This window comes from Rhinolophus sinicus, linkage group LG01 (genome assembly GCF_036562045.2).
Source record: "Rhinolophus sinicus isolate RSC01 linkage group LG01, ASM3656204v1, whole genome shotgun sequence".
NCBI lineage: Eukaryota > Metazoa > Chordata > Mammalia > Chiroptera > Rhinolophidae > Rhinolophus > Rhinolophus sinicus.
Window position 1 is genome coordinate 163,684,513 of NC_133751.1, and position 13,488 is coordinate 163,698,000.

The window sequence follows — 13,488 nt, forward strand, 5'->3', positions numbered from 1 at the left end:
ACTTGGTGTTACTGTCAATAAAATACAAATTATTTGAAAATCTTGACCATAACAATGTAATTGGTGATCTCATTGAAATGAACCAAGAAGATGAATGTATATGAAGTTTATAAATTGTGACATAATTAAAGATTATTGTACACTGATAATTAAATCCATTTGTCTTTGATATTTTGATGACTTTTAAGTTATCAAAAACTCATTGGTTTATACATAGTTTTTAATTTCTTTTTTTTTTTTTTTGTCATTAGGGCTGGTGAATAGGTGGAACCAAGAAACAGGTCGTAGACTACAGATGCATCAGTGAATCATCGCAGAACATGGACCGTAACGCTACATTGGGCAGCATCCGAAGACGGTGACCTCACTCACTGGGAGAGGTACGTTTGTGAAGTTATGGGGTAGAGCATATTTTAACTAGTGGCTTTTCCTCTTGATTTTTAACTTTAGTTATTTAGTCATATGGTACATGGACCTAATTTTGTTCTCCTGTCCCACAAGCCACAAAGGTTAGAGGAAAGCCTGACCAAAACCATATTAAATAAAGTTGTAGTTATTCTTAATTTAATAGGAACTCTTTAATTATTTCATAATTTCATACGATGCTGGTTATTCTGCTGCTTGAATTTGTTATTTAGTTAGTTTCTTGGCAAGATTGTTTGCTTCAGTAAATGTTCTAGGAAGAGTTCATAATTGTTATGCTTTCTATATTAAGGAATATCTGGGAATGTCTTTGTTGCCCTCACATATGATATCTCATCTGTCTACTTAATTCTTGTGTCACTATCTTTTCTCTTAAAATATATCAATTGTTTTTATATTTGAGGATATGTTGATACCAATATGACTTTTTCCTATTTAATTCAATTCATTAGACAATTACTTGTTGCAAGTCTTCTACGGGTAGTGTGGGTAACTTGATTTCTCTTCCTCGGGTGTTTATGATTTGGATTGTTGAAATTTAAATTACTTTTTACGCACTATATTCCTCTCTTCATCCTTTTTTTCTGAGTTTGAGGAGGATTTCTGTAGGTGGTCTCATTCATGTGTGTGGTATTTCTGCAGTATGCAATCTGCTGTTTGCTGTCACCGTAATGTTTGTAATTCAGCTCTTGTTTTTCATTTAAAAGCAGTTTCCCCTTATAACAAGCGGAGTCGTCTCTCTTTATAGACACAATGTCCTCTTAATGACCTTAGAGAGAGAATATGAATTGATATTTTAATAATTTCTTAAAAATAAATCTGTTTCATAAGAGAATATTTGCTGTATTCTTTATTCAGTCAACAAATATTTATTGAATGTCCACGTGACAGGCATTGTTTTAGGCACTTGGGCTATTTTAATGAGCTAAAGAGATTGTGTATTAATATATGGTATTAATTAATATACCAATGCACTGAAGGCATTTAGAAATTCCTGCTGTTGGGGAGCTCACGTTCTAATGGGGGAGGAAGCACAATCAGCAGTGAATATAATTTTTGAACATCACATGATCATTCACATGCTGGTGACTTGCTGGAAACACTCACAGGGCTCAGAGGTGGTTGTCCTCACTGCTGTGGATACACATCAGGGCACAGACATCAGGCAGAATCTGGAGGAGTCCGGGCACAGCCTTCCAAAGTTCTCTCTCCCCGGGGTTTTGTGGTGGGAGGTGGGCAAATCATACAGAACATGTTCTTCCTCTAGCAATGAAATGCAGCAATAGCATCGTTTCTACCCGGGGAAGCCCACTTGCGACTCAGAGTCAGAATTGTTATTAGGGGCCAGTCACGTAGACATTCCCTCCACCTATGCAACCAACCAACCAACCAACCAACCACATATTACCAAAATTCCAGACTCCCAGAAGGAAAGCAGGTGTCATATTGCTTATTGTTATGACAGATAGCCTAGGCAGGCAGAGCTCAGTGCTGCAGACATATAAACCTGCCTTGTCGGTTAGTAAAATAGGGAACATTCCAAAATCCCAGGGCCAGTCTCCCAAGCAGACCTTTTGAGGAACAACGTCAGACCTTCTGTCTGCACAATAATCAACAAATACATATTATAGTTTAATATAACATGATAGATGTCATGAAAAAATAGAGCAGGAGAAGGAGGATTGTTTATCAGGTGGGGAAACAAAGGACAAATAGATTATAAGTTTTAATAGTTTATCGTGGAGGGCTTCTTTTAGAAGGTGATCTGTCTCAGCAAAGGCATGAAGGAGGTGAGGCAGTGGGCCACGCGGGTAGTTGGAGAAAGAGCTGCCTTACGGAGGGACACCCAGTGCCAAGGCCCGGTGGCAGGAAGCTGTCCATTATGTTCAAAGCCCAGCAAGGAGCACAGAATATGGAGGAGAGATTAGGACAGGTGATCACAAAGGCAATACTTGGAGTTTTATTTACTGAAGATTTTCGTATGCTATTTTTTTGTTTGCTTGCATGGAGATTTCTATTAGAGGGAATTGCAGTTGGTTCTGCCAAAGTTTCCTGACTTTATAGTAAAAATTTTAGTCCCAAGCAAAGAGAAAACTTTCTATTTTTTAAAAATCTTATATTGATGAATTAAAGGTTGTCTTGCCTAGAGAGTAGGGTGGAATGGGATTGGGGACTATTTAGAGCCTGAGGCAGTAACACCGTGCGCGACCAATTTCTGTGGCAAGTGAGGTCTCTTGCTTTGCCTTCCACAAATGGGGTCTGCTACTCCTTATGCTGATGCCCATTTCTCTGAAATTTGTCCTAGCATTGACCTTTGTCCCCCACAGCTGCCTCCAGACAAGTCCTTACATCAAACTCCTGAGTTAGAGTTTTAATCCTATTGGAGTTCTGGTTGCATGAGAAAAGTAGTAGCGCTGGTCAGCGAATATATTTCAGATCTCTGCTTATTGTGTATGTCAGACTGGAGTTAGCTGGAGCAGTGCCCTCTTTCCCCTACAGGCAGCAATGCCTTTATTTGGAATCTATTATTGTGGTTCCCTTTTGCATTTGGGTATATGCATTCTAAGAGGCCTTTTTCTAAGAGCCAGGGGTGGTAAGTAGGTGGCATCTAGAAACAGTCTCTAGACTACAAATGTGCCTGCGAGCCTCCTTCAATAGATGGATTCTAGTGCTGTTTTGAGAAGTGCTCCAAGCAGCGTCTTCCTCACTCCCCTGCAGGTTGATAACTGATGCCGACTGTGGTACAGGGAGAAAAAGTTGGCACACACCTTCTATGGAGTTGTCATCTCTGTTCTAGATCTAGTGAAAGAACGACTGTGATTGCAGTTGCTCTCACTGTTGAAAGCAAATAAAGGAGCTCTTCTGTGAATTGAAAAGGAACCTATTTTGTAGTCCTCAAATGATACCAGAGAGCCCCATTGCCTATAATCTCTAAGTTGTGTACAGTACCAGTAGAAGCATATGTTTTCTTGCAGTTAGTCTGGAAAGCCTGGGTTTCGCATAACTGGATCTTACCTTCCTGTGATGGACAAGAGGTCCAAGAGCCCCCACAAACATTAAAGAATGCAGTGCTCAGAGAGAGGCCGGTTTCTATTGGTCTGCAAGAGATCTAGAAGATGTCACCAAAGACCAGAAGTTCGGTTGAGATTTTTTCTACTTATCTATGGTTAGAAGACACTTGGGAGAAATTTGGGTTAGAAAGAGAACAAATCTGGGATCAGATATTTATGGAAATCTAAGTAAATGCTTAGCTCTTCAAGTATCTCTCTATATGTGTCTTAAGTTATTAGGCCCTCAAAGGCAGAAACCTTATATTAATTTTCGTCCCAGTTCCCAGCCAAGCTCTGTGAGCTCTCAGTACACATCTGTTAGACGGCAAACTCTTGTCAGCCAATTCTATGACTTCTAAAGTCCGAATTATTCAGTTGGTTCAGGTATTTTATTTTTTTTTCCCACATAAAGAGCTTAAAAGTATGCTATGGAGAGATTTTTGCTCCCAGGTCAGTCTTTTTAGGCGCTTTGATAAATAGCATAGCACCATCACTTTCAAGTCTGAAGGCCTTCATCGGAAATCTCGGAAAATAATGTATTCCTTCCAGAGAAGTTATGAGGGTTAAATGAGATAATTCACAGTTTCCACAGGCACTTTGCTGGAACATAATAAATGTTAGTTTCCTTTTCTCCTTTCAAACACAACAATTTAAGAAAAAAAATAACATAATCTACAATCGGAGAGTAAGATAATAAAATTCAAAATGGCTTTTGAAGTTTATTAAATTGAGTCTTTTTGCCTAGATATAGTTTTGGGTTATTTGTTTAAATGTAGCTTAAATCAAGCTAAGAATCAATCCAAACAACTTTTCCAATTAATTTTGGCACAAATAAAGCTAGTTTGCTCATTATGTTTTTACTGTCGGGAATCCTGTTTTCTAGTTTCATTTATGACTCTAGGAAAAGCTGTTTGGTCTGATCTAATGTGCCTTTAGAGAACTATTAGACTTGAGTGGATTTCAGAGAAGAATTCTGTGGAAGTTTTGACTATTTTAGGTCTGTATTGCTCTTAAAAAATAAAGACATTCATGCGTATGTAAATCTTTAAGATAATTAAAATTATGTTGACTAATCTCTAGCATTTGTAGGATTATTAGAAGATTATAATAGTAAAGAAATCAAGTTTTTTCAGTTTTTATGCTATAGGATTATGCCGACTTCTTTATTTCCAGGTAGGAAAATACAACGTAAGCTGAATGGCAAATTTCTATCAGCGTTGTTCAGTCTCTGAAAGAATAGTTTTAGTCCTTAGGACTATCACATAGGATTACTTTTTACTGAGTTCCTCATTTGTAAATGTACCAGACAACAAGAAGTAAATTATTAAGAAGACAGAAAAGGAGAATTATTCAGTTTTGTTTTTTTTCATTAAAGTTTATTGGGGTGACAATGGGTAGTAAAGTTACATAGGTTTCAGGTGTACGATTCCGTAATATATCATCTATATATCACATTGTGTGTTCACCACCCAGAGTCAGTTCTCTTTTCATCACCATATATTAGACCCCGTTTATCCCCTTCTAGAGCCCCTCTCCCCCCTTACCCTCTGGTAACCCCTAAACTATTGTCTATGTCTATGAGTTTTTGTTCTTTCAGTTGTTTGTCCTGTTCTTTTGTTGTTTTCAGTTTTATATCCCACATGTCAGTGAAATCATATGGTTCTTGACTTTTTCTGTCTGACTTATTTCACTCAGCATAATAATCTCAAGATCCATCCATGATTGGTGCAGCCGCTATGGAAGGCAATGTGGAGATTCCTCAAAAAATTAAACATAGAATTACCATATGACTCAGCAATCCCTCTCCTGGGTATCCACCCAAAAAAATATGAAAACATTTGTCCGTAAAAACATATGTGCTCCAATGTTCATTACAGCTTTATTTACAGTGGCCAAGACATGGAAACAACCAAAGCGTCCTTCCATAGAGGATTGGATGAAGACGATGTGGTATAAATACACAATGGAATACTATTCTGCCATAAGAAAAGATTATTCAGCTTTGATGAAGCTGATTTCCTAAAATTTATAGTTGTCTCCACAGCAGTTACATTATGGGGGGGAGGGGGGAAGGACAAAGTTAATTCAGGAGTCAGAAATTATAAAGTCTGTCAGAATGATATTGCTATTTCATAGAGTACTAAATATTTAAGGTTTAAAAATTCTGGCCGGCCCGGTGGCTCAGGCGGTTAGAGCTCCATGCTCCTAACTCCGAACGCTACCGGTTCGATTCCCACATGGGCCAGTGGGCTCTCAACCACAAGGTTGCCAGTTCAATTTCTCGAGCCCTGCAACTAAGATTGAACACGGCACCTTGAGCTGAGCTGCCTCCCGAATGGCTCAGTTGTTGGTTGGAGCACGGGCTCTCAACCACAAGGTTGCTGGTTCGACTCCCGCAAGGAATGGTGTGCTGCACCCCTTGCAACTAGCAACGGCAACTGGATCTGGAGGTGAGCTGTGCCCTCCACAACTAAGACTGAAAGGACAACAACTTGAAGCTGAATGGCACCCTCCACAACTAAGGTTGAAAGGAGAACAACTTGACTTGGAGTAATGTCCTGGAAGTACATCCTGTTCCCCAATAAAGTCCTGTGCCCCTTCCCCAATAAAATCTTAAAAAAAAATTTTTTTATTAAAACACTACTCCCTAGATTGTTTAAGCTTTTAGCACTTATTTCAAATCTGAAATTTTAGCAATTTTGATAATTGAGCTCTAAATTTTTTTATATTTGAAAGTATTTTTTTTTAATAAGCCTCTGGCAACATCAGTCTGAACAGGAATACAGCAGAAATAAATTGACTTCATGTTTAAAACTCTCAAAGGACTTAAGATACTCACAGTTGAAAATTCATTAAAAGTATTTCCTTCCATTTGTAAAAATGGCTAGTTTGAAATTATGCTTTTAAGAAACAATTTTAATACTCATGATGAATGTGAAACAGTATAATTGAATACAAAATTGATACTCTATAAGAATATCTAAAGACCTCTAAAACTGGTTGTACCTAATAGAATCTCCATGTTTTGCATTCAATTTCTGGAAATTTTAATGAAAAGGTCAGCAATTGTAGTTAGAAAATCTTTAAAGCACAAGCGATTTCTGTTCTGTTAGGTTATAAAGCTTCTCAAAGCTGTCACGTTGTTTAAATCCCAGTGGAAAGACTGGAATCAGCTAAAGTCAAAGTTGCAAAATATAATAGGTGAAGTTCATATTTACTGCCTAGAACTTCCTTATGTGGTGCCCTTTTTATATTCTTGATGTGAGTACCCCACAATCCCCATTTAATATAGACATATAGTGCTCATATATAGCCCTCTATATCAAAATCTGTTTGCAGATAAAAAGTAGACGAGATATAGCCATACATTTATTCAAACAGGTACACTGGTGATTTATTGTATGCCTTTATCTGAGAAATTAAAAACGAAGTTTTCTGTGCTGCTATCAGTGATCACAGAAGGCACGTGTCTAAAAACACAGAGCCTACACTTTGCATCAACTTGATAGCTGCTTTCATAATAGTGTCATGAATTACTGAGCCAAAGATAGGTCTTGTGGATTACCTGGTCCAATTTCTTTATTTATGGAGGTGATGGTGGTGGCTAGTTGCTGGGTGGGGTTGGAGTGGACCCCGAGGTCCAGAAATGATGCAGTTTTCCCGGCCTCACAGATAGAGGGTCAGTGGAAGACTGAAATCCAGGCTGCCAGAATGCCAGCACAGAACCCAGCCTTGTGAAAAGCAGGCTGTCATGCGCTGATTAAAAGCTCAGGCTCTGGAGGGAGACCTTCTGGGTTTACTGTTGGCTCTGGCCCAGCCCTGGCTATTTATTTAACCTGTGCCTTATTTAATACTGTACCAGTTATCTACCTCACAGTTTTGGTAAGGAGATGAAATGAACTACATGAAGCGTAAGCTAGCCTGGCATGGTGAGCGCTCCACAGATGTTAATACCACCACGTCGCTTTGAGGAGGCTGGCGTGCTCTGCCATTTGACCTACACTTAGAATCATTTCAGTGATTATGAGTTTCAGCCCATGCTGTAGTGTTCTATGTTTTACTTTTTCAGCCCATTAGAGGTTATTCCTATTGACCTATGACTTGACCCATGAATAAAATGTCACTAATGTCTCCATAAAAAGAAGCACTGGGCTATATATCTCTGATGCTTGTACATATTAAACTGAGGTCCCTGTAAGTCAGCTCTTTAAGCATGAAGTAGAAAGTTCTTTGGAAGGAGCCTTGCTTCCCGTTTCCAGGGAAACAGCCATTCAGTTTACTTGCTATTTCCCAAATGGACCCTATTAGGGTGGTGGAGTAACACTTGATTTTGTCTTTTGCACCTACTAATTGCTGCTGCTGCCGAAACGAGGACATGCTCCCTAACCTGCTGCTAGTATGAGGACAGCTCGAGTAGCTGGGGCTAGAACTACACATTTTTTTTTTTTTCTATTCTACTTGGCAGACATTTCATCTCTACAGCTGTGTTAGCCCACAAATTTCTTGTTTTAGGAATTTTTCAAGTGTTTCCAGAAATGTAGTACTTTGATTTTTTTCCCAGTGGCTGTGAGTTATAGTTGACATGGCTGCTAAATTGTTTTAATCTTGACGTATCATTAATAGATGTTACATTGCACGGCCTCAGTGGATTACATTACTCGGCTGACAGAGGAATTTTTTAAATAAATACTGCCCCCTTGTGTTGTAATATGGTACACTATTGAATGAGGGTAATTTAAGAAAAGCTCGTCAATTCTCTTAATTCTCCTTAAGAATAGCAGATCTCAGAAAGAATGTTAAATAATGTGCACTGTACTGTGTCTAATGCTTTTTTACACATTAACAAGTAGTAGCAGAAAAAAACATGGACACGATGCCTATTTCTATTGTCTAATATTAACAGGGGAAAGCATACATGTGGCATTTTAGAAAGATCATAATCCACCTTTAGTGAAATTTTTTGTGTCTTTGTTTTGGTCTTTACATACCATTTTACCTTCAAGAAATACTACCATATTAATTGATTTGTAATTGTGCTTTACGGAGGACAAAGGCCTTTGGCTCATATGACCTCATTTAGTCCTTAAATTAACTGTGTGAGAAGTATTTCTATTATTTTTTTCTACTTTACAGAAGAAAAGAAATGAACAAGGAAAGTTGAATAACTTACCCAAATTCATACAATTAGAAAGTGTAATTGGTAAGAACATAAGGAAATTTAAATAATGTACCCAAACTCATACAATTACGATCTTCTAATGGTAATTGCTGAGCCCTTTGTCCTATAAAGCACTGACTGTTCAGACATTCAGAGTTAGTATAGCAGTCATACTGCTTAAGTTGTAGAACTCGAATCTTCAAATTATTAATCAGCCTGAGGTTCTGTTGCAATTTCATAGTTCTATATTTTATATTTATCTCTTTGTTCTATGAAACAGTGTTAGATTGCTGTGTATGTCATTTGGTCAGTTTAATTTATGGGTCAGTCAGCATTGGGAAAGAGTTCCAAGAAAGAAAAAACATCAAATGGGCTTGCTTGTATTCTGTAATTGGAATTATATTTTTTAGTTCAAAGAAATCATTTGAGTCGAAGAAGTTACTCAGAGGGAAATGTACTTATAAAATATGCTAGAATAACACACAAACCAAGTATTATGCAGCTAACCCCTTTTTTTTTTTTTTTACTTAATGAATGAATGAATAAATTCCCATGGTTAAAGTTTTCTATGATATTGGAAAAGGAATTAAGAGGTTAAGGATCTTTTCTCTCTGCCAAAATCCCATTTTCTTCCCCAGAAGCAAACACTGTTAGCAGTGTGGTAAACATTTTTCCTGTCTATTTTCTATTCATTTATATATATTTGTATACGTATGGACAGATGTATTGTTTTTTGAGGTCATGTGTAGGTCATTCTTTTACAAGTATTGTTTATTGCTTTTTTCCATTTAAAAATCACTTTATTCCCTTCTTCACTCCCTCTTTCTCCTTCTTTCTTTCCCTTCCTTCCTTCTTTCCTTCCTTCCTTTTTTCCTTCCTCCCTTCTTTCTTTCCTTCTATTCACTCCCTTCCTTTCCCTCCCTCCCTCCTCCTTTCTCCTTTTCTTCTTTTTTTCTTCTTTCTCTCTTTCCAACCATCCATCCTTTCTTCCATTTCTTTCTATCCTCCCTCTCTCCTTTTTTCCTTCCCTGCCTCCGTCCCTCTCTTCTCTCTTTCCTTTTCTCTGTCTCTCTCCCACTCCCTCCCTTCCGTTCTGAGTTCTGCTTTCCTCCATTCTTCCTTCCCTTCTTCTCTCCTTAGAGTGAAGGATACTTATTAGGGTGTGCACTCAGAATCAACACCTGCGAAAGAGCGGAGAAGGAAGCAGGAAGGACTGGGGGAGGAATTGGGCTGCACTGTAGGTCTCATGACAGCCTTGGCTAACCCCACTGGGAGCTAAATGGCCTTCCAAAGTTGTCCCACGTTTGTCCAAAATACCTGAGCCTACATCTCCTCCTTGATCAATCATCAGATGTGGGCTGCTCTTTGACCTTGAATAAGGTGCTTCTCTTCAGTTGGGCCATTCCCTCGAGGGGCTGATAGATGAAGGCTGTCTGCTGCCAGCTCTCCAGCTGTTGGAGCAACCAGCCCTTCTTTGTAGGGGACACTGGGGAACTTCACCACATCCACCCCAATTTCCTACATGCTCAGCACTTTCTTTCACTATTTCTTCTCGTACCTTCTTCTGGGGACACAATTCGATTCTTCCTGAAGTGCGTCCTTTAGAATTTCCTTTAGGAAGGGTGTATTTCGCCTTCATTTAGAAGAGGTTACAAAAGCCTAGATAAGTGTTCAGTGTTTTTTCTTCACAACACTTTGGAGATATAATTTCATTATCTTATGTCTTCTATTGTTACTGTTTAGAAGCCTCCTGTTGGTTTGTCATTCCTTTTTATGTAGTCTCTTTTCTTTCTGGCGGCTTTTAAGATTTCTTTTTTGTCTTTAGTATTCTGCTCTTTCCCTGTAATATGTCAAGTGGATTTCTTTTTATTTGTCTTGCTTACGTTGTCACTTTTGCATCTGTCATCTTCATTAAAAAAAGAAATTAAAAACTATGTATAAACCAATGAGTTTTTGATAACTTAAAAGTCATCAAAATATCAAAGACAAATGGATTTAATTATCAGTGTACAATAATCTTTAATTATGTCACAATTTATAAACTTCATATACATTCATCTTCTTAGTTCATTTCAATGAGATCACCAATTACATTGTTATGGTCAAGATTTTCAAATAATTTGTATTTTATTGACAGTATTCATTTAAAAAAATAATCCAGACATACATTACATTGTTTCATTCTATTATCTGCACCTTGCTATTTCCTCCCTCTTTCATCTCTACCTCTCTTTTTCTGTCTCCTCTCCAGTAACTTTAAATTTTGATACAAATTCCAATCTTAGAAAGTTACAAAAATAGTAAAACTCACTCCCATATACCCTTTACCAGACTTCACTAATAGTTTATATTTTGACCCATTTGCTTTATTATTAGTATTCTTTTTCTCTTTATGAGTGTGTGTGTGTGTATTTTATTACTGTGGCTACATAATGCATTTTTTCCAAAAGTTAGTGGCGTTAAAAACCATTTATTATGCAAATAGATAGGGTGCAGTGGGCATGGCTTGCGTCTGCTCTTTATGTTTGGAAGACTTGGCTAGATGCTGGAATTAACCTGCAGGTTTGTTCACTCACATGTTGCCAGTTGATGTGGAATAAAGGCTGGTGGAGACCCAGGTCCTGTCCATGTGGGCCTCTCCATGTCGTCTGTCTTTCTTTATCTAAGGACTTTGGTCCTTTCATCTTGGACTTATTAATGTTACCTTATTTTATGTTCTTCTATTTTCTTTTTTCCTTCTTATTTCTCTGCCTTTTTGTGGATTAACTGTTTTAATTACACCTTGTAGAAAAATTTCCTCTGGCTATTTGAAAGTTGCACACTCTTATCTTCTTAGGGAAATTACCCTAAATTTTTCTGAACACACACATAAACATCTGCTTATGACCTTCTAACAAGGTCTAAAATTAATGTAAAGAGGAACTTAGGCACTTTTACTTTCCTGTTTTCTCTCATATGTTCTATTATACACTCACGTTAAGATCATCCGGTTTATAGACCAGGTTTTCTATGATTCTATGTGCGTTATGCTTCAAGAATTATTCTGGCTAGAGTAAGTACATTGTTATGATTATGTAATATTTCTTTAAATTGACTATTCAACTAACTTATTTTATGTTACCTTATTTTAATCAATAATACTTCTGAAAATACAAGTGACATGCCAGTTTTTTAATATATATATCATATATAAATTGTATATCTAATACTTTTTTATTTTAATGGTTATTTCATATATATAATAAACAATAAAATAAAAATTATTCCTCTATCACCTAGAATCATATTACAGCCTATTTTATCAGTGCTGTGCTTGGGGAAGCTCTGTTCTGATGAGTGCAGTGCTCACTCTGTATTCCTTGGGCTTGAGAATCCAGTTTAGCAGCTAGCAAAGCCCCTCCCTCCCTCCTTTCCACCTCCTATTGATCTTACCGCTTGCTCTTCTATTCATTTCTCTACCACCTAGTGTGCCGTACCTTGCTGTGGACGTGGTAGTACTCAGTGAGGATTGGTTGAATAATGAACTTGATACTTTTCAAAAATGACTTGAGGCATCATTTCTATGTAATTTGTCTTTTCCATTTCTATTTACATTTTAGCCAGTACTTAAAAGTATGGCAAACAGGCAGAGATGACAATGGTGCCATGCATACGGTATACTCAGTTTATTGGAAAATAAAAATAAAATATTTAGATATGATAAAATCAAAACCATGTTGGTTTTTTTAGATTCTTTTATGTAGCTGAGGATATTGAGATTCAATGATGTGAAGTAATTTACCAGAGACCTCAGAGTTAATTTGTCCTAGAACTTGATTTTGAACCCAGACTACTTGACTACTAAGTCAATTCCTAAAGATTTGGAGATATTTCCCAATCAACAGCTTGGAGATTAGGGAGGCGAAGTTTTATTGGCCTGTTCTGCACTGTCCATTCCTCTTTCCTTTCTCTCGCAACACAATTTCCCTTCCTGTACTCATATAAATACCAGTACTCTATTTTCTGTATCACTCTTGGGAATTGAGATAGAGACTATGTTTGTAATTACACTATAATTTAAAATACGTAAAAAAGCACACTATGGCTTATTTTTCCAATTTAGTGTGGTTGAATAAACATTGGAATATTTTGCAGTTTAGTAAGAAGGTCCTACCTTTTGTATTGGTATCGTTTGCATTACAGAAACACAGCATACTTCATCCAGGTAGACTGCAGTTTGGGTTTTGTAATCAAATAAGGATTGCATTGAGACCTCCAGAAAAATGTATTTCTTTGACTTTGTATTCAAAAGCTCTTTTATATAAGATGATTTATAGCTAGCAAAAGAGGCACGGCTCTGATTGAAAAGCAATCAGATGAGAGCAGTATGCATTCAGTAATGCTGTGTAATCTGACAAGCTGTTCCCGGCTCACCCCCACTGAGCACAGTGGACAGGAATACAGCTTTCCTAGGAGGAGATCAGCTGTAATTTATTCTAATGCCAAGGACAAATTCCTGCTACAGTTTCCAGTACAGAGAATTTAATAAGAGGAACCGTTTTTAAAAAAATATATAAAATCCCTTTATTTCTTTCACTGATTAACCTGATGCTCTTAATTTTCACAAAGGTCTCCCGACCATTGAAATATTACACTGTGAAAATTATGTCTTAAAGCTTCTCTCCAGAAAATTCATGATGGGTGAACAAAATAATTATTTCTGAAATTAAGAATCAGGGCTACCCCTTCGCAAAACAGAAGATTGCTTTTCACATTCAGCTCCTCTTATGTTCACTGCATTTGTTGTGGGCAGAGACATGGATTTTTCCTGTACCTCTCCATCCCTCACACACATGCATGTGCTAGTGTGTGTACACA

General features: G+C 37.4%; 1 long non-coding RNA gene across 1 annotated transcript in view; it reads left to right on the forward strand.

Annotated features, from left to right (window-relative positions):
- LOC141572868 (uncharacterized) overlaps positions 1-13,488 on the forward strand; it is a 698,703-nt gene that overhangs the window by 35,767 nt on the left and 649,448 nt on the right. The window contains exon 2 of the long non-coding RNA XR_012498339.1: positions 252-380. This is a non-coding gene — a long non-coding RNA (uncharacterized LOC141572868). The remainder of the gene's footprint in view (positions 1-251; positions 381-13,488) is intronic.